A 21,227-nucleotide genomic window follows, 5' to 3' on the forward strand; every position below is an offset into this window, starting at 1 on the left:
AAGGCGTAAAAAACCCCACCAGGCATGGTCCAATTAGCCCCAAATGGGAAAAATTCCTTCTTGACTCCAGATGGCAATCAGATAAAATCCCTGGATCAACATCATTAGGCATAACCTAGTAATTGTAGCCATGGATGTCTTTCAACGCAAGGAAAGCATCTAAGCCCCCTTTAAATGCAGGTATAGAGTTTGCCATAACGACTTCCTGTGGCAATGCATTCCACATCTTAACCACTCTTACTGTAAAGAACCCTTTCCTAAATAAATGGCTAAAACGTTTTTCCTCCATGCGCAGCTCATGTCCTCTAGTCCTTTGAGAAGGCCTAGGGACAAAAAGCTCATCCGCCAAGCTATTATATTGCCCTCTAATGTATTTATACATGTTAATTAGATCTCCTCTAAGGCGTCTTTTCTCTAGACTAAATAAACCCAGTTTATCTAACCTTTCTTGGTAAGCGAGACCTTCCATCCCACGTATCAATTTTGTAGCTCGTCTCTGCACCTGCTCTAAAACTGCAATATCTTTTTTGTAATGTGGTGCCCAGAACTTAATTCCATATTCCAGATGTGGCCTTACTAGAGAGTTAAACAGGGGCAATATTATGCTAGCATCTCGGGTTTTTATTTCCCTTTTAATGCATCCCAAAATTTTGTTCGCTTTAGCTGCAGCGGCTTGGCATTGAGTACGATTATTTAACTTGTTGTCGATGAGTACTCCTAAGTCCTTCTCCAAGTTTGATGTTCCCAACTGTATCCCATTTATTTTGTATGGTGCTAGACCATTGGTACGACCAAAATGCATGACTTTACATTTGTCAACATTGAATTTCATCTGCCATGTATGTGCCCATATAGCCATCCTATCCAGGTCCTGTTGCAATATGACACTATCTTCCTGAGAGTTGATGATTCTGCACAATTTTGTATCATCTGCAAAAATAGCAACATTGCTCACTACTGCATCTACTAGGTCATTAATAAATAAATTGAAGAGCACTGGACCCAGTACAGACCCCTGTGGGACCCCACTGCTAACAGTCTCCCATTTTGAGTACGATCCATTGACCACAACTCTTTGTTTTCTGTCCATTAGCCAGTTCCCTATCCATGCACACAAACTCTTCCCCAGTCCTTGCATCCTCAACTTTTGCACCAGACTTCTGTGGGGAACAGTGTCGAAGGCCTTTGCAAAGTCCAAGTATATCACATCTACAGCATTCCCAATATCCATATTAGCATTCACTACCTCATAAAAGCTGAGCATGTTAGTCAAACAGGACCTGTCTTTAGTAAACCCATGTTGATGCTGAGAAATAAGATTATTTTCTACTATGAAGTCATGTATAGTATCTCTTAGTAACCCCTCAAATAGTTTGCATACAACTGATGTTAAGCTTACAGGTCTATAATTTCCTGGATCAGATTTTTTGCCCTTCTTAAATAATGGGAAAACGTGGGCTGTACGCCAATCCACTGGGACTCTGCTAGTTGCAAGAGAGTCACAAAAGAAAAGATAAAGGGGCTTAGCTATAACTGAACTTAATTCTCTTAGGACCCGAGGATGCATTGCTTTGATTACTTCTTTGCACACTCTTGGCATTCTCTTGATGAGCTTGATGAGCCTGAAATGGTCTTCCAACAGTCTTGAAGGAGTTCCCAGAGATGCTTAGCACTTGTTGGCCCTTTTGCCTTCACTCTGCGGTCCAGCTCACCCCAAACCATCTCAAGGTTCAGGTCTGGTGACTGTGGAGGCCAGGTAATCTGGCGCAGCACCCCATCACTCTCCTTCCTGGTCAAATAGCCCTTACACAGCCAGGTGTGTTTGGGGTCATTGTCCTGTTAAAAAATAAATGATGGTCCAACTAAACGCAAACCGAAAGTAATAGCATGCCGCTGCAAGATGCTGTGGTAGCCATGCTGGTTCGGTATGCCTTCAATTTTGAATAAATCCCCAACGGTGTTGTTATAATTTAAGTAGGCCTCAGTTATTTGGACTGAGTTAGTCAAAAATGCTTGGAGTGCAGATCGGCCCTTTAAGGGGATTTTCTCTGAGAGAGAAAATCTGCAGTTCTGTTGGCAGAACTAGAACATACCAAGAAGCTGTTCTAGTACAAGGCCGCAGGTCTCCCTGACCTGCGCATGTACCGCCACTAGAACAATAAACATCAGCCATGTTATGTAAATATCCACATTCCTGCATATAGGTCAGAAGCCTCATTGATTATTAATCAAGTAGGTGTGTATGATGACACCACGAGTGGGTCCACCAATAGTCTGATCTAGGGGGTGGCGAAGATGATGTCATATTTAACTCTTTCCTAGTCAGTATTAAAAGCTGAGGGAGCTATGGGAGCTCATTCTGCTCTTTACTTTCGCAATAGCTCGCAAGGCTGACTGGGACCTCTAAGTATGTGCTTCCTTTCTGTAATCTGATATAATGTATGCTGTACATAGGTAGTCTAGATGTAACATAGAGTAGATACAAGAAGACCTGGGTACCTTCAGCAGGAAGGTACTCACGCAGCTGTAACGCAACATGGAAGTCTGCTTTGTTAGGAGATGATAAACTGTATCTATCTATATTTCTGTTACTTGAATAAATAACGTAAACATTGAAGAAGCCTGAGAAAGTCTATCTCCTGCTTGCTGTGTGGAGAGTCAAGTGATCTCACAGTCTGTGAGACGTAACTGTAAGAAGTTACTGGTGTCGAAGCAAGGTGATATAGAAGCAGGTTCTAACAGGTGTCACCAGCAAAGCACCCCCACATCATCACAACTTTCCTCCTCCATGCTTCAAGGTGGGAACCAGGCAAGTAGAGACCATCCATTCACCTTGGTTGGAACCAAAAATCTCAAATTTGGACTCAACCAGACCAAAGCACAGATTTCCACTGGTCTAATGTCCATTCCTTGTGTTCTTTAGCCCAAACAAGTTTCTTCTGCTTGTTGCCTGTCCTTAGCAGTGGTTTCCTAGCTCTTGAAGCTCATCAAGAGAATGCCAAGAGTGTGCAAAGCAGTAATCAAAGCAAAAGGTGGCTACTTTGAAGAACCTAGAATATGACATATTTTCAGTTGTTTCACACTTTTTGGTTATGTACTATACTTCCACATGTGTTCATTCATAGTTTGGTTGCCTTCAGTGTGAATCTACAATGTTCATAGTCATGAAAATAAAGAAAACTCTTTGAATGAGAAAGTGTGTCCAAACTTTTGGTCTGTACTGTATATATATATATATATATATATATATATATATATATATATATATATATATATATATATATATATATATATAATTACAGAGGGGCTGCAGCACGCAACAGGAAAACAGTGACAGGGGCTCTTGGTTACGCTTTAACGTGCTTAAGCTCACCAACTGCGCCAAAGTGTCCCCGATCTGGTGAGTCCTACTCTACCATGCAAAATGCCAGCTTTTATAAGCAGTCTAGTGGGAACTAAACCAAAAACCCAAGAGTCAACTAAATGGGAAAAAAAGGAAATTAAAAACACCTTACCTTTCACTAGCTACCAAATGAACTCTCTGAACATGTGCAATGCACTCATTTATATGCTTAACTGTACTAGAGGTGGGCGTGGTTATGCAGGCTTACAGGGGAAAAATATAAATAACTATATATATATATATATATATATATATATATATATATATATATATATATATATAAAATATATTTTAAGGGCTACTTAACATAAGGCAACAAAGATAAATAAAACTAGTTGCCTAGTTAAAATAGGTTTACAGGGTTAACAGGTGAAGGGAGTACATGTAATTTGGGTATTTGGGTGTCGGGGAAAGGCACTAGTAAAGTATCAGTACAATTCCTGATATTCTACTATTGGTCAGTGGCTAGTTGCATTGTAGAATATTGGTAATTTTGACCAATATTTTACTGTTGCCTAACCCACTTCTCCCACTAACCCTCCCTTTCACAATGCCTAACACTAAGCTACCTTTCTGCTGTAACCTCTCCACCAACATCAGCACCACCTCCTGCTGCTAAATACTCCCGCCATCCGATACTGCTAATTATTAGGCACCCAAAGGACCCAGATGACACAGTGGGTGCTGTTGTAGCCACAATTAACATTGCAGTCTTTGCAGTCACCATTTTAACGAATGGCAGCAGGCACCCAATTACCTGCTTTGGGTGAAGGAGCTACAATGATGTACTCCTATATAGGCCAGCTTCTAAGTTGAAGAATGCTCTGGAATATATAAATCCTACAAATAGGCTGGCTGAAAATGTACTCGAACTATCCATGACCATTTAGAGGAAAAATGTCTGCAATGTCTCTGCTCAAAATCCCCAACCTCAGTGTTAATCCACAGACTTTACATCCAACAAATGTGTTGCTCTGTATCAGGTCATTTTGTTGCTGCTGTTTTTACCATGCATATTAGCATGTCTCATGGTGTCTGTTGAATGCTTTTGATTAGCTGAAAACATATGGAAATATATTTCGGTGTACAGAATATTATGGGACATTAGTGCAGCAACAGCAGGGCTCTGTATTTTGCAGCAGTGGAAGTAGTAAGATTATTTTGTAACACATTTTTCTCTAGCAGTCCATAGGCCTATTCCTGCAGTCCTTTTCATATCTTATTTTTACATCGATTCTACAGCATGTTATACCAATTTATAATTCAGTAATGTATGTTGGTGGCACTAACAGCTATACCATTGTCTGTTCTCCCTCTTCATCCCCCCCCCCCTCACCCACCCTTATGAATGCAGTATTGTGGGCAAATCATACATGATTTTAATGTTTTTCTAACATCGGGGTATTTGGGTACATAACACGTGTGTTGTGTCATTTTGGTGATAATATTGATAATGAGTATGCAAATTGAATGGGATTTTCTGACTCCACCCAATCTCCATTTGTTTCATGTTTCTTGTGGGTACTGGGAAAACTGCTGGAGCCAACATGTCATCACATACATTTGTATGCAGCCTGGAACTATTAGAACCTCCCTGGTCATCTCTAGTAATTAGCTGCACACAGGGTAGGAGCTTGTTACTCGTTTTTCACACCTGGACTAATCCACTGACTAGCAGCAAAACTGAACCCTTCTATATGACTGTCTCCTATATGACTGTCTCTGTAAGGATAAAAGTTGGGGGTGATAAAAAAAATTGCACCCTACAGGAGGAAAAAACACAGAGGCAACAAGAGCCCAAATGGTGCAGAATGTCACAGTAGTGGGAAAATATTGTAAGAGTAAAGGTAGATTATACTCACAAAGGTGGGTTGCAGAAGGGCAACCAACCACTGTCGGCAGGTGAAGATGTACACACCCAACTCCACTCGGGTACCAAGCAGAGCTGGTGGTGATCGCACTCTTGATAAAAAACAACAACAACCTGAAGTGACCTATAAATGGTCCAAGAGGGATGTTTCCCCTCCAAAAGGAGGGTGAAGGCACAAGATACAGGGAAAACTCTTTCACCTATATTTTGTCTCTGTAAAGAACCCTGTGAAGTAACTCAGATGCTGCGTAAGCTACATGCACACTTCTAGTTACTGTTGCCTGCAGGGATTGGGACTCATTCCCTCGAGTGACAGATGTTCTGTACAAATGCGTCACTAGGCAGGTTGTGTGTGTTGCTTTGGAGGGAGTAGGAGAGATAGTGGCTTCCGGCAGGCAGGATAGTGGCTTCCGGCAGGCAGGGTGAATAAGAAAACAATGTGCTCAGGAGTCTATCAGACGTGGCTGAAGATCTGGCATGCTGGATCTTTAGGTAACAAAGTGGCGCTCCCATACACATGCTAGATTCTTGCCCAAGGAGGTCTTCATTGGCAGCTGCGGCCGGGGCTAATCCAGCATGTGTACATAGTGTTAAATGTAAGAAAGATAAGGTTTGCAGTTTATACCTGCAATGTCTAAAATGTACCTTAAACAGGGAGAACAAGATAATTTTTGTTACTCCATCCTCCTGTAGTCTTCCAGCTCCCTCACTGTCCTCCCGGTGTGCACCGCTGTACCGCTGCCACCTCCGGGACTGCGCAAGAGCAACACAGGCTGCACGCCCCCTCGATCACGCTCCTGAGGCCAAAAGTGCTCTGCATGTGCACAGTACAAACAGACATGGAACTGCGCATGCACAGAATGCTCCTAGCCACATGAGCGCAATCAAAGAGGTGCATGGCCTGGAATTGCACATGTGCAGTTGCCCCTGGGTCCGTGACTGTAATTTGGCTAGAGCAGCACAATGCATCTGTCAGGGATGACAGTGAGGGAGCTAACAGACTATGGGGGCTAAAAAAGGTAAAAATCCTCTTTACCCGCCCCCCACCTCAGGTTTACTTTATGGAAGGGAGCACGCTTAGTTTTTCTGCACACCATGGGCTTGATTCACTAAGACAAATAGCATGCCTTATCAAAGTTAGCACGCCTTATCAACGTTAGCACGCCTTATCAGAGTAGCATAGCAAACTTATGCCTGCTAATTGGCAATGACAAGAGCTCCACTCATCCTGCTCTGAGCCCCTGCAGGTTTGTAGTGCTCGCTAGGTTACTCTGATAAGGCGCGTTAACTTTGAAAAGGCGTGCTATTTGTCTTAGTCAATCAAGCCCCATGTGTGTTTGTATGTGGAAAAAACCGCATGAAGCTGTTGTAAATGATAGAGCAAATGCACAGAGTGCTGCACTGCTGTCCGTTTTTTATTTATTTTTACTTTTTTTCGACATTTTTTAAATGCGTTCAAGTGTTAACTAAGCAAAGGATTAACATTGGTTCTTAGTTTTCCAGTACATAAACTGCACACAGAAACAGACAAGTGTGCTCTCTGCTTCCATGCCTTTTTCGCAGCAATGGTGGAGTTTCACTTTAAAAGTCAGCCTCTATATTTGCTCAGTTACAGGTTTCCTTCAATATGAGAAAGACACACCCTAAAACGAAAACAGTTAATTCAAACTTCTTTTAAGTCAGCTATTTCCCTGAAATGTGATGGGTAACTTGCAAAGTTACCGAAAGCAGCGCAAACGATTCATCTTCATCAATGCTTTGATTGGGTATGACTTTATTTTCATTTAGGGTGTTCTGGAGACCATTGTTTCAGAAGTCCATAATGATTTTCATTGGCTTCAGATTTCGTTAGAGAAAGGGTTGACAGGTCATAAAAGAAATTCTGTGATATCTGGGAAGTGTGGTGTTTTTTAAACAATATGCAAGTGCTTAAGCCAGCAGTCTGCAGTTGGCTGAAGCATATGGAAGAACTGAGGCTTGGTAAAGCCTTGTACCTTTGATAATAAACCTCTGGGAGGACTATTGATATTTCCTGTGTGAGTGGACCCCAAAAACAATCTCGGGGCTTTTCATTTAGTAGATCATTATTCCTGTTCTGCTCTTGGCTGATAAATGGTGTGATTATGAATTGCGCTATTTGAAGAGTGATATACTTGTTGGTTAGGGAAATATTGTGGATAGGGTTTATTATACTCCCAACATGCACTTTGGGACGGTTAGGTAATATAAGCTTTGTATTTTATTTGGTGTTTTGGTACATCTCTTTTATTACGGTTGCACGTAATAAGTGCAGCAGAATGCATATGGAATCAACTATATATATATATTTTTTTCAATGGCAGATTTATTTTCTGCTATAGGGTATTTTATTGGTGTTTTATTTCAAGACATAACTCAATTACTAAGCCTGTTGTAAAATGCCAGCCATTTCCCTATTATGTTCATTGGCAAGAGCAAATGTTAGCTGGCAAACTGAAAGAGGTGATCCTGGGGGAAGGGGCGCTGTCGTAAAGCCACAAAAGTCTAAACAGCATTTTGTCAGTTAAACTTTTATGGGGATAACTGTTTCCATCCAGTTTTAATGACAGACCATGCTCAGAACAATAGAGTTGCATTACATATATGACTAGATCATTGTGATCACACAGTTGCTCCTCACGTGACCTTCTGAGGTCATAAAAGGTAATGAAACCAACTATGTTGCCAAAGTACAGGCACTTGCAAGATGGCCAATGAGATACTAATGATTCCAGCTTGCTTGCAGATTAAATGCTAATTGTCTAATTTGGAATTGGGCCAGTCAAAATGAGCAGGAAGTACATTTGATTGGTGCAGTTCTAAACTGCATCTAATTTGCATTCAAGCCGTAATTATTAGCATCTCATTAACCATCTCTACTTTCAAGTGTCTGTGTCATTCCTCAAATCAGGCTTTGTACTTTCTGGGGAATGCCGTTGTAGTGCTATATATTTTATGTACTAAATTGTATATAGTGAGCCATCTTGTATGTCAATCTCTTCATTCGGATCTGTACATTGGTTCATTTGGGTCTGGAGGATTTCCTTAATACTTGTTTACTAGAACTTAATACCAGATGTGTCCTTTAGTTCACATTGGCGGGCGAAGTACAATTATAACTACTAATGTAGGATAAGTGCTAATATAGCTCAGGGCGCCTTGCCCTTGTTTAACTGATAATACGCTTTTAAGTATGAAAATAGAGATATTGTAGATTAAATGTTGAGAGCACAAAATGGTCTGAAAGGGGCCATTTAAGGTTACAATGAAAGTGATTATATTCAGATATGACTACCTGATTGTGTTGATAACAGAAGAGGCACTTATGAGCAGGTTGTAAAGTTGCCAGTCCAGGATGGCCGAGAGATGACGCTTTCTGGTGTGATTCCAGCCATTATCACTTGTTGATCGTCTAAGAGGGGTTTTTCCATACTCCATAGGCTAGCATGGGGCACCATGATGGTCTATGGGAGGAAAGACTATAAAACCCAAGCTGATATTTCAGGAGATTGAGATTTCTCTGGACTCTCGCTGGACTGGCCATCCAGCGTTGACTTGACTGCCTGCTCTGCCCAAGGAACTTCTTAGCCGTCGCGGGGGAAAGAGTCACTCACGTAGGACGGGTGGAAGTTGCTGCAACCTTGAGCAGACACCTAGAAACACAAGGTGATGTGTTGTGTTTATAGTATTGTATTTTATTGTACTCTTAATCTTTGCCTTCTTTAGGATAACTTTGTAGTTTGTATTTTATATCTTGTATCAATAAACTTGTTAACCTTGTTGATTGTGTCTGATGATTGGAGGGATCATAAAGAACTAGTAATTGCTGTCTGTTCAAGTGGTGTCACTTTTCTACGGCAATACATTTTTGGCGACGAGGATGGGATCCCTCATTTAACAGACATAAAAAAACAAATACAATGTTTAGTGAGAAGTCAAGGATTGAGAAATCCCCTGGCGGGGACGGACTTGTTGCTGTTGTTCCTGGGTGGGAGCAGTCGCCATACCGGGAGATAGCGCAAGAGTGGGCACTAGGAACAGGATTGTGGGGGGTGCAGGGATTGGTTAATTGCTCTGTAGGTTCTCTGTGATCTGGGAATGTTGAGACAATTGTCGGTGAATGGCAACAACCATTGTTGTCATATGTGTTGTGCAATTTAATGTATTCCCTCTTTGCGGTATATGGTGGTAGAAACCTGTCAACCATTGTTGTCATATGTGTTGTACAATTTAAGGTATTCCCTCTTTGCGGTATATGGTGGTAGAAACCTGTCAATATCTGTGTAGGATGTAGGAAACAAACCAGAGAAGGTGAACTGAACTCTAATAGAATGTGCAGATGTTGAATAGAAGAGATTCAAGGGTGGAATGTAGTGCTATATATTTTATGTACTAAATTGTATATAGTGAGCCATCTTGTATGTCAATCTCTTCATTCGGATCTGTACATTGGTTCATTTGGGTCTGGAGGATTTCCTTAATACTTGTTTACTAGAACTTAATACCAGATGTGTCCTTTAGTTCACATTAGCGGGCGAAGTACAATTATAACTACTAATGTAGGATAAGTGCTAATATAGCTCAGGGCGCCTTGCCCTTGTTTAACTGATAATACGCTTTTAAGTATGAAAATAGAGATATTGTAGATTAAATGTTGAGAGCACAAAATGGTCTGAAAGGGGCCATTTAAGGTTACAATGAAAGTGATTATATTCAGATATGACTACCTGATTGTGTTGATAACAGAAGAGGCACTTATGAGCAGGTTGTAAAGTTGCCAGTCCAGGATGGCCGAGAGATGACGCTTTCTGGTGTGATTCCAGCCATTATCACTTGTTGATCGTCTAAGAGGGGTTTTTCCATACTCCATAGGCTAGCATGGGGCACCATGATGGTCTATGGGAGGAAAGACTATAAAACCCAAGCTGATATTTCAGGAGATTGAGATTTCTCTGGACTCTCGCTGGACTGGCCATCCAGCGTTGACTTGACTGCCTGCTCTGCCCAAGGAACTTCTTAGCCGTCGCGGGGGAAAGAGTCACTCACGTAGGACGGGTGGAAGTTGCTGCAACCTTGAGCAGACACCTAGAAACACAAGGTGATGTGTTGTGTTTATAGTATTGTATTTTATTGTACTCTTAATCTTTGCCTTCTTTAGGATAACTTTGTAGTTTGTATTTTATATCTTGTATCAATAAACTTGTTAACCTTGTTGATTGTGTCTGATGATTGGAGGGATCATAAAGAACTAGTAATTGCTGTCTGTTCAAGTGGTGTCACTTTTCTACGGCAATACAGCCGTAATTATGGCAAATACTGCTTCCCTACTTAGGAATTAGCCAAATTTCTACTGTTCAACAGTATAGTGCCAGCTACGCAGTGTTCTCTTGAAGCTGTTGTTAGCCATAGACCCTGAACAAGCATTAAAGCGGACCCAAACCAAACATATTTTTTGAATTCAAAATATTTAGTTTCACCACTCTGACACATACAAAGATAAATAAACACTCCTGCAAGCCTATGAGCATTTCAGTGCATGCTTTTCACCCTTCTCTTTTCATAACTATGGTTATACAGGTGGCAGCCATTACTTCTGAGCTTAGTAGGAGGTTTTCGATCATGGGTGTGTTTGTCATCAGCTACCCTCTCTCACAGGGGCGTCATCTATGTGAAATCCCACACAAGCTGAGATCACCTCCCCTGTGAAACCATCAGTAGCAGCCTGTTTTTTGTTTTTGTTTTTTATCTCCTCCACCAGTCTGCCGGATTCTGTCCCGGCAATATGAAAGGAAGGGAGGGGTTCCTCCAATAAATGTAAAATATTTTATATTTGTCATCATGCAGCTGAAAAAAGGCTGATATTTATTATTATAAGTTAGAAAATAGATTTTATTTCTGAAATCTTGTATTTTTAATTTGGGTCCACACTGAAGTCTGACTGGATTAGCTGCATGCTTGTTTCAGGTGTGCGATTCAGACACTGCCAGGCAACCAGTATTGTTTAAAAGGAAATAAATATGGCAGCCTTAATATACATCTCAGTTCAGGTTTACTTGAAGCAAGCATACAGCCAGATGAGTCAGAGATAAATAAAGGATCTGTGAGTCAGTGACTCAGAGTCTAAAGAGATAAATTAGAGAGTCGTAGAGAGAGGATCTACATGACAACCCAAAAGCTAGACATTTTTTTAAGGGAAATCAGAAAAAACAGTCTCCATATTCATCTTTTTCTTTTTTTTCTTTTTCTTTTTTTGTGTAAAACTTATGAGTAAAAGACTTCAGTGAAAAAGAAAAAGGGGAACTGTCTGCTTCTTGCAGATGTGATGGAAGATAGGATGACATAGAAGAGACTCCTATGAGTACTCCGAAGAAGTATAGGAGGACAGCATGAGCCTAATTGCAGAAAACACCCCTTATTCTTTCCAGGTTCTCTGAAGTGACTAGTGCATTCTCAAAAAATACCAGACAGTCATTGTAATGCACCAGCCCAGACGGCTTTACATACCTTGCTGAAAACACTGAACTAGAAATAGCGTCTCACAGCCAACCAGCTCTCCTGCTCTAATATACAGTACTGCTGGACTATATAATGTCTCTTGCAGACAGATAATAGAGGTGTAATAGAAATCAATCTGCTTGGCAGAAAGAGAAAATGCATTTCAAAGCTTAAAGCTGAACTCCAGACAAACATAAAAAAACTGAATTTAGTCCATTTGTGTACTCATTAACTCCTTCCTGCTACCAGGGCCGTAATTGGAAAATCATATGTTACATTAATTCATTTTGCAGGTACCAATGACAAACTGATAGATCATTTCAGAGCCAGGACAAGGTCCTCCAGCACCCAAGGCTGAGACACCAAAGTGCGCCCCTCCATCCCTCCCACCGCAGCCATCACACACTAATTGCTATTAGACTAAGAGGCTCCCAAGTTCCCCAACACCTTAATCTTTAGTTATCTGGCTTGCAGTCACTGCCATGTATCCCCTTCTCTTATTTCTCTCTGCTTCAAACAAAATAGGGGAATGATAGCTGAGTTAGTTGTGCGCCCCCTGCTATACTGCGCCCTGAGGCTGGAGCCACTCTCGCCTCTGCCTCTACCCAGCCCTGGATCTTTTACAGACATTATAAAAGATGCACAAATTATTGGCAGACCAGATGCCCCTCACTGAACCCACAATTGTTATGAGGAGTGTGTGACCGCTTTCTTAAAACATCATACTAATTCATGTACAGCCCAGGTCTTCACAAGTTGGAATATTGTCCTGGTGATTCAGAAGAGCTGTAAAAATCAATATAGACCAACTCTATAACAATTCTAGCTGAATTAGCACATTAACAGCTCCAGCCATACTGTTGTTACTTTGTCCTCCTTTGTTATGCTAATCATCAGTGCCCAATTCAGTTTTAAAATGAACATCCATTCCTTTTTTAATGGAGCTAACAGTTGTGTATTAGAATTTTACAGTTTGCTGGGAATAGATCTGTGGTGCTCCCTCCTGCATGTGTCACCCTAGGCATCTACCTGGTTTGTCTATGTCCCAACCCACCATCACGCAGTAAACAAACAGCAGCACATTTCCTGTGCTTTGAGAAGCTTAATCTACTGAGCGTAGATGAATATACTTCCAGACTCATCTGTTCATAGGGCCACACTGTAGCTCTCAGCCTGAGGGTGACCAAAGAGCAATTAAACAGACACTTTACTGAAAGATAGTAGTGGGGGATCGATACATTGAAAGTAAGAAGCTAAAATATATTAGAGGGATCAAGAAATGATTGTGTGTAATTTGTTCATGTTATTTGATCTACAATGAGCCTGCGTGTCATCATCATTACTACTGGCAGTCAAGAAAACAACTAGACAGCACCAACTGCCATTATTTCCAACTACATCCACTAACATTGCAAAAGGCTAAAAGGGATTTTTTACATACCATAGATATACATATGTACGGAGAGAGATACTGGTTGCTTGGCAGTTGGAAACAGCAACACCAACTGCTATTATCTATAACACTAACAAAGCAATAGGTCTCTGGGTTTTAAATGTAACAATTGTATAATAAATAATATAAATGCAATATCTGAACAGGTATGCATATATATATATATATATATATATATATATATATATATATATATATATATATATATATATATATATATATATATATATATATATATATATATATATATATATATATATATATATATAAATGTGTGTGTACCCTTCTATCAATACGTTAAATGGTTGTTTTTTGTTGTTGTTTTTTTGATAGATATACACATGCACAGAAGGAGATACAGCTTGCTTGGCAGTTGGAAAGAGCCATTATTTTCCACAATGCAACAAGCAATCACTCCCACGCCGCTGTCCTCAGTCTTCTCCCTCTTCTGCGCCAGGTCCCATTAGTTTGGCGAGTTGTAGCCAGTCTGAGTGAGCGCAATGCGCTCCCTCCGTCTCCCTCTGGCAGTGAATAGTACTACGCTGTACTATTCTATGCCGGTTCCTAGCATGTAGTGTAAAGCCATTTCAGAGTTCACTGTCAATGTCCCCCTGGCCTGCTCTGCAGTGGCAGTAAAGGGACAATACTACCAGTGTTTCCCAAATCTGTCCTCGTGACTCCCTAAAGGTGCATGTTTTGCAGGCAACCTCACCTATACACATGTGGGGTAATTGGTGTCTCAGACAGGTGGAATCCATGTAGCTGAGACACTAATTACCCCACCTGTGCATAGGTGAGGTTGCCTGCAAAACATGCACCATTGGGGAGTCACAAGGACAGGTTTGAGAAACACCGGACTATACTGAGGACAAGGTGGGAAGAAGGAGGGGGTGGATATGGCTATACTGAAAGGGGCACTGTGGTACTTGAGGGGGGCACTGCTGGGGGGGGATATGACTATACTGAGGTTGGGATGGGTCAAGTCTGTACTGGGGACTCGGGGGGGGGGGGGGGGGGGGGAAGAAGCATTTAGAAAGTGTGATAAGAACCTAGGTACTGTAAATGCTGAGATACACTTAAATAAGTATTTATGTCTAAACAAAGAGTTCTATACTTTCTGAGGATACAGGTTTTGAGATGCGGAAATATAACTTGAGAGCTCATAATCAGATGTTTACTGGTGTCACATAGCAGGTACATTAGTTGTTGTACCATATCTGTGTATATTTATGAATTATATATCTATTGTAATTATTATAATTGTTTATAAAGCTCCAACATATTTTGTGGCACTGTACAGAGAAACAGAGTAACCAAGCAACTCGGGGGGGGGGGGGGGGGGGTGATCCAAACCGCTAGGAAGGTATAGGGGACTAAAAGAGACCAAAAAAGCCCTCCTACTGAAAAGCAATGCTTGGTGTGATTTGCCTTCTTAAAACAAAAGGAAACTTCTGTACAGAGAAAGAACACTGCCCTGGTGAGCTTATAATCTATAGAGGTGTCTTGAACCTCCGATTTTCGGTTCACGAACCTCGAACGCGAACTTCCGCAAAAAGTTTGGTTCGCGCAAACTTTTCGAACCGCAATAGACTTCAATGGGGAGGCGAACTTTGAAAACTAGAAACATTTATGCTGGCCTCAAAAGTGATGGAAAAGATGTTTCAAGGGGTCTAACATCTGAGTTTTTGCATGGCAGAGTGGGATACACGCCAAAAATGCACAACAGCGTTTTAAGGGCAGAAATTGCATTGCATGCTAAATTGGAGGCCTAAAGTGCTTTAAAACATCTTGCATGTGTACACATCAATCAGGGAGTGTAATTAGTGTACTGGTTCACACTGACAGACCAAACTCACTGTGTAACGCACTGCAAACAGCTGTTTGTGTAGTGACGGCCGTGCTGGACTGGTGTGCACAATGGCAAGATTGCTCTTTCTCAGTGATATCAGGTATTGTCTGACTGCCTTATCAACTTTCTCTACCACTGTTAAAGCTTACATCTATTTTTTTAAACTACTTTTAATGCTGGCTGTTCAGTACCTCTAATGAGAATCTGTTATGGAGGGCAAGTCTGCCATTCATTCAACTGTCTGAAACTTTCGATGGTACTTTCTCAGTACCATGGTGACCACGGGTAATGGCCAGGGAATCAGGGTTCGATTCCGGTCCGGAGTGGGAGCCTGAGAAACGGCTACCACATCCAAGGAAGGACCCATTGTGCTGTATAAGTAATGTACCTGCCCTGACCGTGCTTTGCAGACCAGGCATCTGTGGTCAGATGGACCCTTGACCCAACGCTGTGTGCCAGAGATGACACCACTTGCCTTTAACGAGAATCTGTTATAAAGGGCAAGTCTGCCATTCATTCAACTGTGTGACTGATAAACAAGTTTCCATATTACTTTCTCAGTACAATGGTGACCACGGGTAATGGCCGGGGAATCAGGGTTCGATTCCGGTCCGGAGTGGGAGCCTGAGAAACGGCTACCACCACACATCCAAGGAAGGCAGCAGGCATGGCATGCAAGTCCCGACTATCACAAGCCTCCTAGTGGCTGGACCGCACAATGCCTTCCAATCGGCTTCAGCACACAGACCATGCAATCTGTGGTCGCAATCAGTGCGCAGAAACCGCTGGGATTTTGGCAGCAGATCGACTAGAAGGGAGCTTGTGAGTTACGGTAATACAAGTTACACACTATTTCAGGGTATAACTGCCACCACCTCTGTTCAAATGGGACAGAGGAACCCACTGACTGGCTGATTCTAGACCTGCAAATAAAACGGTTAAACACACTCTATTTTATCTAGCTATCAACAATTGTAGCGACTCTTCAGAAGCTAGGTTCAGTTTTGTGTTGCTGAATAATAGGTGTAGCTGAACAAATAAATGACGTTAGCATCGTTTATTATAAATGCAATATAAATAATTAATATATACAGAAAATCATTAAAATCAACAATTATAGAGACATTTGTAGCGCAGTAAAAAATGAAAAGGGAGAAAATACTTAAGTTCGTGGAAATATGTCCTTTCTGGGAAAACTTGTGCAGTTCTTAGTTTCAGTTCAGGAGCCATAGTTCAGACAAGATGGCTGCTGTCCGTCCTCAAGGCAGCAGCAGGCTCACATGGAGATGGAATTGGAGAAATGCCCCTCCCTGTATGCACCATGGTTTTATGGAAGCTAGTTTTGGGGGTGGAACAAAGCCAGCCCCCTCCAGTTCACAAACCAATCACAGTTCATTCCCTCGGAGAGAGATTTAGGTTTAAACTTATAAAACGCTGTAATTCAAAACCGATAACTGCCACATTTGCGCTGATAACAGATTAATATTCCTCAGATTATGACAATTCCTATGACATCAGACTTGATTAGGGTAGAGGGTCCAGTTCCAGAGAAGTTTAATAACTTGGTTGTAGCGTACCCCTTGCCCCTCAAGACTGGTATCAAAAGGTTCAGCAAGACACTACAAACCCAATGATACAACTCTCATAACTATCCTAGATACAGTATTCCATAAATAGGCAAAAAATCATATACAGCCTTCATTCTCTCTCTGCTTCTGACGGAGTCAGGCAGTCTGGTCTCATGCTGAGTTTATCCTGTCTCTTCAAAAGGCAGTACCACTTGCCATGTGGGGCTTACTGCTGGAGAGCTTTTACACCTCGGTGTCACTGGCCAGGAAAGGGACTCTTTTGATCAAGTTAATTAACCACACAGGCTTTATCAGAGAGCATACTTGGCTCTCATAAAAAGAACTCTGCTAACACCTATGAAGACAATAGAGACCCCCAGGCTTGACTGCCTGGTATCCATAGACATAAGATTCTGATCTGGTACGTCAATGGCAATCGGTTCAGGAAACTGATTGTGATTGCATTTTCTGGTCTCACGGCTCTTCCGTGACACTGACTCAGGGAGGTAGTGATGAAAAATAACAATACAGGAGGACTTTCGAGGCCCTGCTGTATATGAGACGAATCAACTTTAAGTCCTTTAATGAGAATCTGTTCTGGAGGGCAAGTCTGCCATCAGTTCAAGTGAAAGGTATGCACTGACTGCCAGGTATAATACAATGTGCGGTCACAGATGCAGTGAAAGGTATGCAGTGATCGGTATTACAAATGTGCAGCTGTCACACACACAGGTAACGTGAACAGTTGCAGTGACTGGTGGTATATAACACTGCGTGCGCTCACGTAGGTAGGTGCACTGAACAGGTAGGTATACAGTGATTGGTATTACAAATGTGCAGCTGTCACACACATAGGTACCGTGAACAGGTGCAGTGACTGGTATATAATGTAATACTGCATGCACTCACGTAGGTAGGTGCACTGAACAGGTAGGTATGCAGTGACTGGTATCAATACAATGTGCAGCTGTCACACACACACAGGTACTGTGAACAGGTGCAGTGACTGGTGGTATATAACACTGCGTGCTCTCACGTAGGTAGGTGCACTGAACAGGTAGGTATGCAGTGATTGGTATTACAAATGTGCAGCTGTCACACACACAGGTAGTCACTGAATGTGCTGGGCCTGGCAGTGGCACACTGAATTACCAAGGGGCCAAGGTCCAGCAGCTGCGACTGACTGACAGGGCTGTATATGAAACACAAGTGTCTGTGGATAACACACAAAAAAAACAAAATAGGTGACAAGAACAACATTAACTCTCAAAAGAGCTGTTGAGGATGAGGAGTGCTTTTTAGCAATAAGTATCAGCAAGGAGCAAGCTAACAAGCCTAACACAAAAGCCTAACTAAGCTTTCCCTATGTCAGCAGGTTCCCTCCCTTCTCTAATTACTGCAGCCACACGAGTGAGTAAAAAGGCTGACGCTGCCTGCGGGGGAGGGGCTCCAGGAGGGAGTGTAGCCTGATTGGCTACCCTGTGTCTGCTGACTGTGATGTAGAGGGTCAAAGTTGACACTAATGATGTAGAATAGGGGGCGGGTCGAACTCGCATATAGTTCGCGGATCACTATGAACGAGAACCACCAAAGTTCGCACCAATAAGTTCGCGTGCGAACCGTTCGGGCCATCTCTAATAATCTAAAGGAACAGGGAAGAAAAGTTTGGACAAGAGGATTTTTTTTCATACAATTTTATTATCTAAAATGTGCTTTTCTGATTTATATCTTCAGCTAAGATGCAGCTAATGCAATGTGGAAGTTTTCTTTCGTAAATGTTATAAATTGAATATATGACAGATACAGATACACATGATACCCATTATTATTATTATTATTATTATTATTATTATTATTAATAATAATAATAATAATAATATTACTGCCTGATACACAATCAGAAATGCAGCTTTGGTTGAAGACTAAATATCAGAAATGCTAATATGAAACACTAGATCACCTTTCTGCAAGCCTGGCCAAATCTGAAATCTAGAAGGATGTTGACACAGCATTTGTGCAGAGATAACTGGATATTCACAGCATGGCCTGTCACTCAGTGAATCTGTGACAAGGCGCGGATAAAGAAGTCACAACATTTCAGGCAGGCTGCTAAGCTGCCCCTATAGGATGCTGCTCTACAGCGTGGGAAATGACTGGAGATACTTGGAGAGCCTCCTCCGCCAGGACAGCAGAATTCTTTCAGTATCACCTTCTTCCTCCTGGAGATAAATGTCCACTGCTTGTTGAGAGAACATTTCATTTACTTTACTGGTAAAAGGTCAGGCTCCATATCAGATTCCTAAATACTCATGCTGTCCAAACAATGAAGCACTGCCATTTGTATATAAAATATTTTATCTTAAAATGTGTTATCATTACACACAGGTGGTCTCAATAAACTGAGAAATGCTTGCAGTAAAGTAATAACGTGTAAAATCAAAGGCAAAATTCTCAGCTGCTCAGCCTATAGCCACTCATGAGATATGACAATCGCAATAAAATGAAAATGAAAAGTCACAGGTTCTTGAATGGCACAGCGAGAGGCAGAATACATGGTAATGGTATCTCACACTCAGTGCTAGTATAATTGTATGAATAGAAAAGCAGTACTAAGTAAGTCACTCTTTTCCAATTACCGTATATTCTGCCGTATAAGCCTCTTATACTTTTTCTCTCCTAAAATGGAGAGAAAAAGTTCCTGCATCTTTTACGGTGAATGCAGGGAATCCCTGACTTACGATTGCCCGCCGATACAAACTACCGACCGCAACATCAGGGATTCCCTGCTTAGTCCCAGCTGCTGTCTCTCCGTGTCGCCCGCTCTGTCCCTCCTCCTAGTATGTTTCTCCACTCCCGTGTATTAATGTCCCTCTTCTGCCCCCTCTTTTCTTAGTCTGTCTCTGTGTATTAATGTCCCCCCTTCAGTCCCGTGTGGACGCTCTGTCCTGCCCCCTTGTGTCTCCACTCCCCGTGCATATTAAATGAGGTGGCAGCCAGTGCAGAATCCATACCGCCCAGGATCACCAATGTCCTGACTTCTCCCTCTAGTGACCGGACGCTCAGGGCAGGATGAGTGGAGCTCTCGTCATTGCCAATAAGCAGGCATACGTTCGAATCGCTTGCTATGCTACTCTGATAAGGCGTGTTCACTTTGATAAGGCATGCTATTTGTCTTAGTGAATCAAGCCCAAAGTCTCTGCTATACGGTCCGCCATCTAACTTACAGCATCTGAGTCTTACACAGTACCAAAGACCATTAGCAGAGACAACGTTAACACCTTGGTCAAACAAAGGAAATTCGATGAAGAAGTCACATCAAGCATCCTCCTTCACCTCCATATTGGTATTCCTCAAAATTGATCGGGGATATTTCCTGCTTTACTGAAGGAAGCAATCATCAGGCCTCTCCTCAATAAACCTCTGGACCTAGATGCAATGACCAGCTACAGAACTGTCTCTAACCTTCCCTTTCTGGATAAGGTAATTGAAAAAGCTGCAGCTAGAAGCCAAAATCTTACAAAACAACATTTATTACCCATTCCAGTCTGGCTTTAGGAAACATCACAGCACAGAAACTGCCCTTATCCAAATCTGCAACCATCTGCTCATGGCAAGAGACAGAGGAGAGTGCTCCATCCTAATACTTATAGACCTTTCTGCAGCCTTTGATACAGTTGACCATGATATCTGGATAAGCAGGCTACAGGGATACTGTGGCATTGATGGCAAAGTTCTTCAGTGGTTCCAATCCTTCTTGAGTGTCAGAACCCAAAAAGTGTTTATGGGGCCCTTCCTGTCCACCTCTGTACCACTTAAAGGGACACTTAAGCCAGAAAAAAAATGAGTTTTACTCACCTGGGGCTTCTACCAGCCCCCTGCAGCAGTCCTGTGCCCTTGCAGCCACTCACTAATCCTCTGGTCCCCCGCTGCCAGCTAGTTTCGTTTTCGCCGACAGGCCCGACAGGACTGGCCATGCGTAGCTTTCTCCGCATTCCCGACTGTAATTAGCGTTATTGCGGGCCGAAACGTGTACAAAAATACGCATTGTTGCATATCTATGCGTAGGTAATGTGTATTTTTGTATGCGTTGCGGCCCGCAATAGCGTTAATTACAGTCTGGAATGCGGAGAAAGCTACGCATGACCAGTCCTGTTAGGCCTGTCGGCAAAAACGAAGCTAGCTGGCAGCGGGGGACCAGAGGATGTAATGAGGCAACAGCAGGCTGAACGCGGACGTGTGTCCGCGTCCGCATCAGCAGCGCAACCGTCCGCATGGCCGCATGCGGAACGCGGAGAAACGTCCACGTCCGCAGCGGTAGCACGATCCACCGTTCAGTCGCAGACCTCTCAGCGTACTCCACGTTGAGGCTGCACTCCTGGAACACCTTCACAGGCCTCATGGCATGCTGCTCGCCGAGACACCTCTCATGACAGTCTGGACCCCGTAGGGGCCGCGCGCGTGTGCAGTAGAGCCTTTTATACTCTTAGAAAGAGAGTCAGCTGACCAGCTGGTCAGCTGACCTCAGCAAGGTCCTTGAGCTGTACTGCAAGGTCCTTGAGCCACGTTGTGAT

The 21,227-nt window shown here is 42.4% G+C and overlaps 1 protein-coding gene and 1 long non-coding RNA gene across 3 annotated transcripts in view; one reads left to right on the plus strand and one right to left on the minus strand.

Moving 5' to 3' along the window:
- Positions 1 to 13,260, minus strand: part of LOC137503867 (uncharacterized) — a 116,495-nt gene extending 103,235 nt beyond the window's left edge. The window contains exon 1 of one of the 2 annotated variants that reach the window (XR_011019356.1): positions 13,228 to 13,260. This is a non-coding gene — a long non-coding RNA (uncharacterized lncRNA). Of the gene's footprint in view, positions 1 to 8,586; positions 8,918 to 13,227 lie in introns of those variants that run through there. The other variant, XR_011019355.1, reaches the window with a different exon arrangement.
- TRMT11 (tRNA methyltransferase 11 homolog) overlaps positions 1 to 21,227 on the plus strand; it is a 254,699-nt gene that overhangs the window by 178,738 nt on the left and 54,734 nt on the right. The gene's annotated exons all lie outside the window — the stretch shown is intronic.

Source organism: Hyperolius riggenbachi, chromosome 4, assembly GCF_040937935.1.
Source record: "Hyperolius riggenbachi isolate aHypRig1 chromosome 4, aHypRig1.pri, whole genome shotgun sequence".
NCBI classification, from domain to species: domain Eukaryota; kingdom Metazoa; phylum Chordata; class Amphibia; order Anura; family Hyperoliidae; genus Hyperolius; species Hyperolius riggenbachi.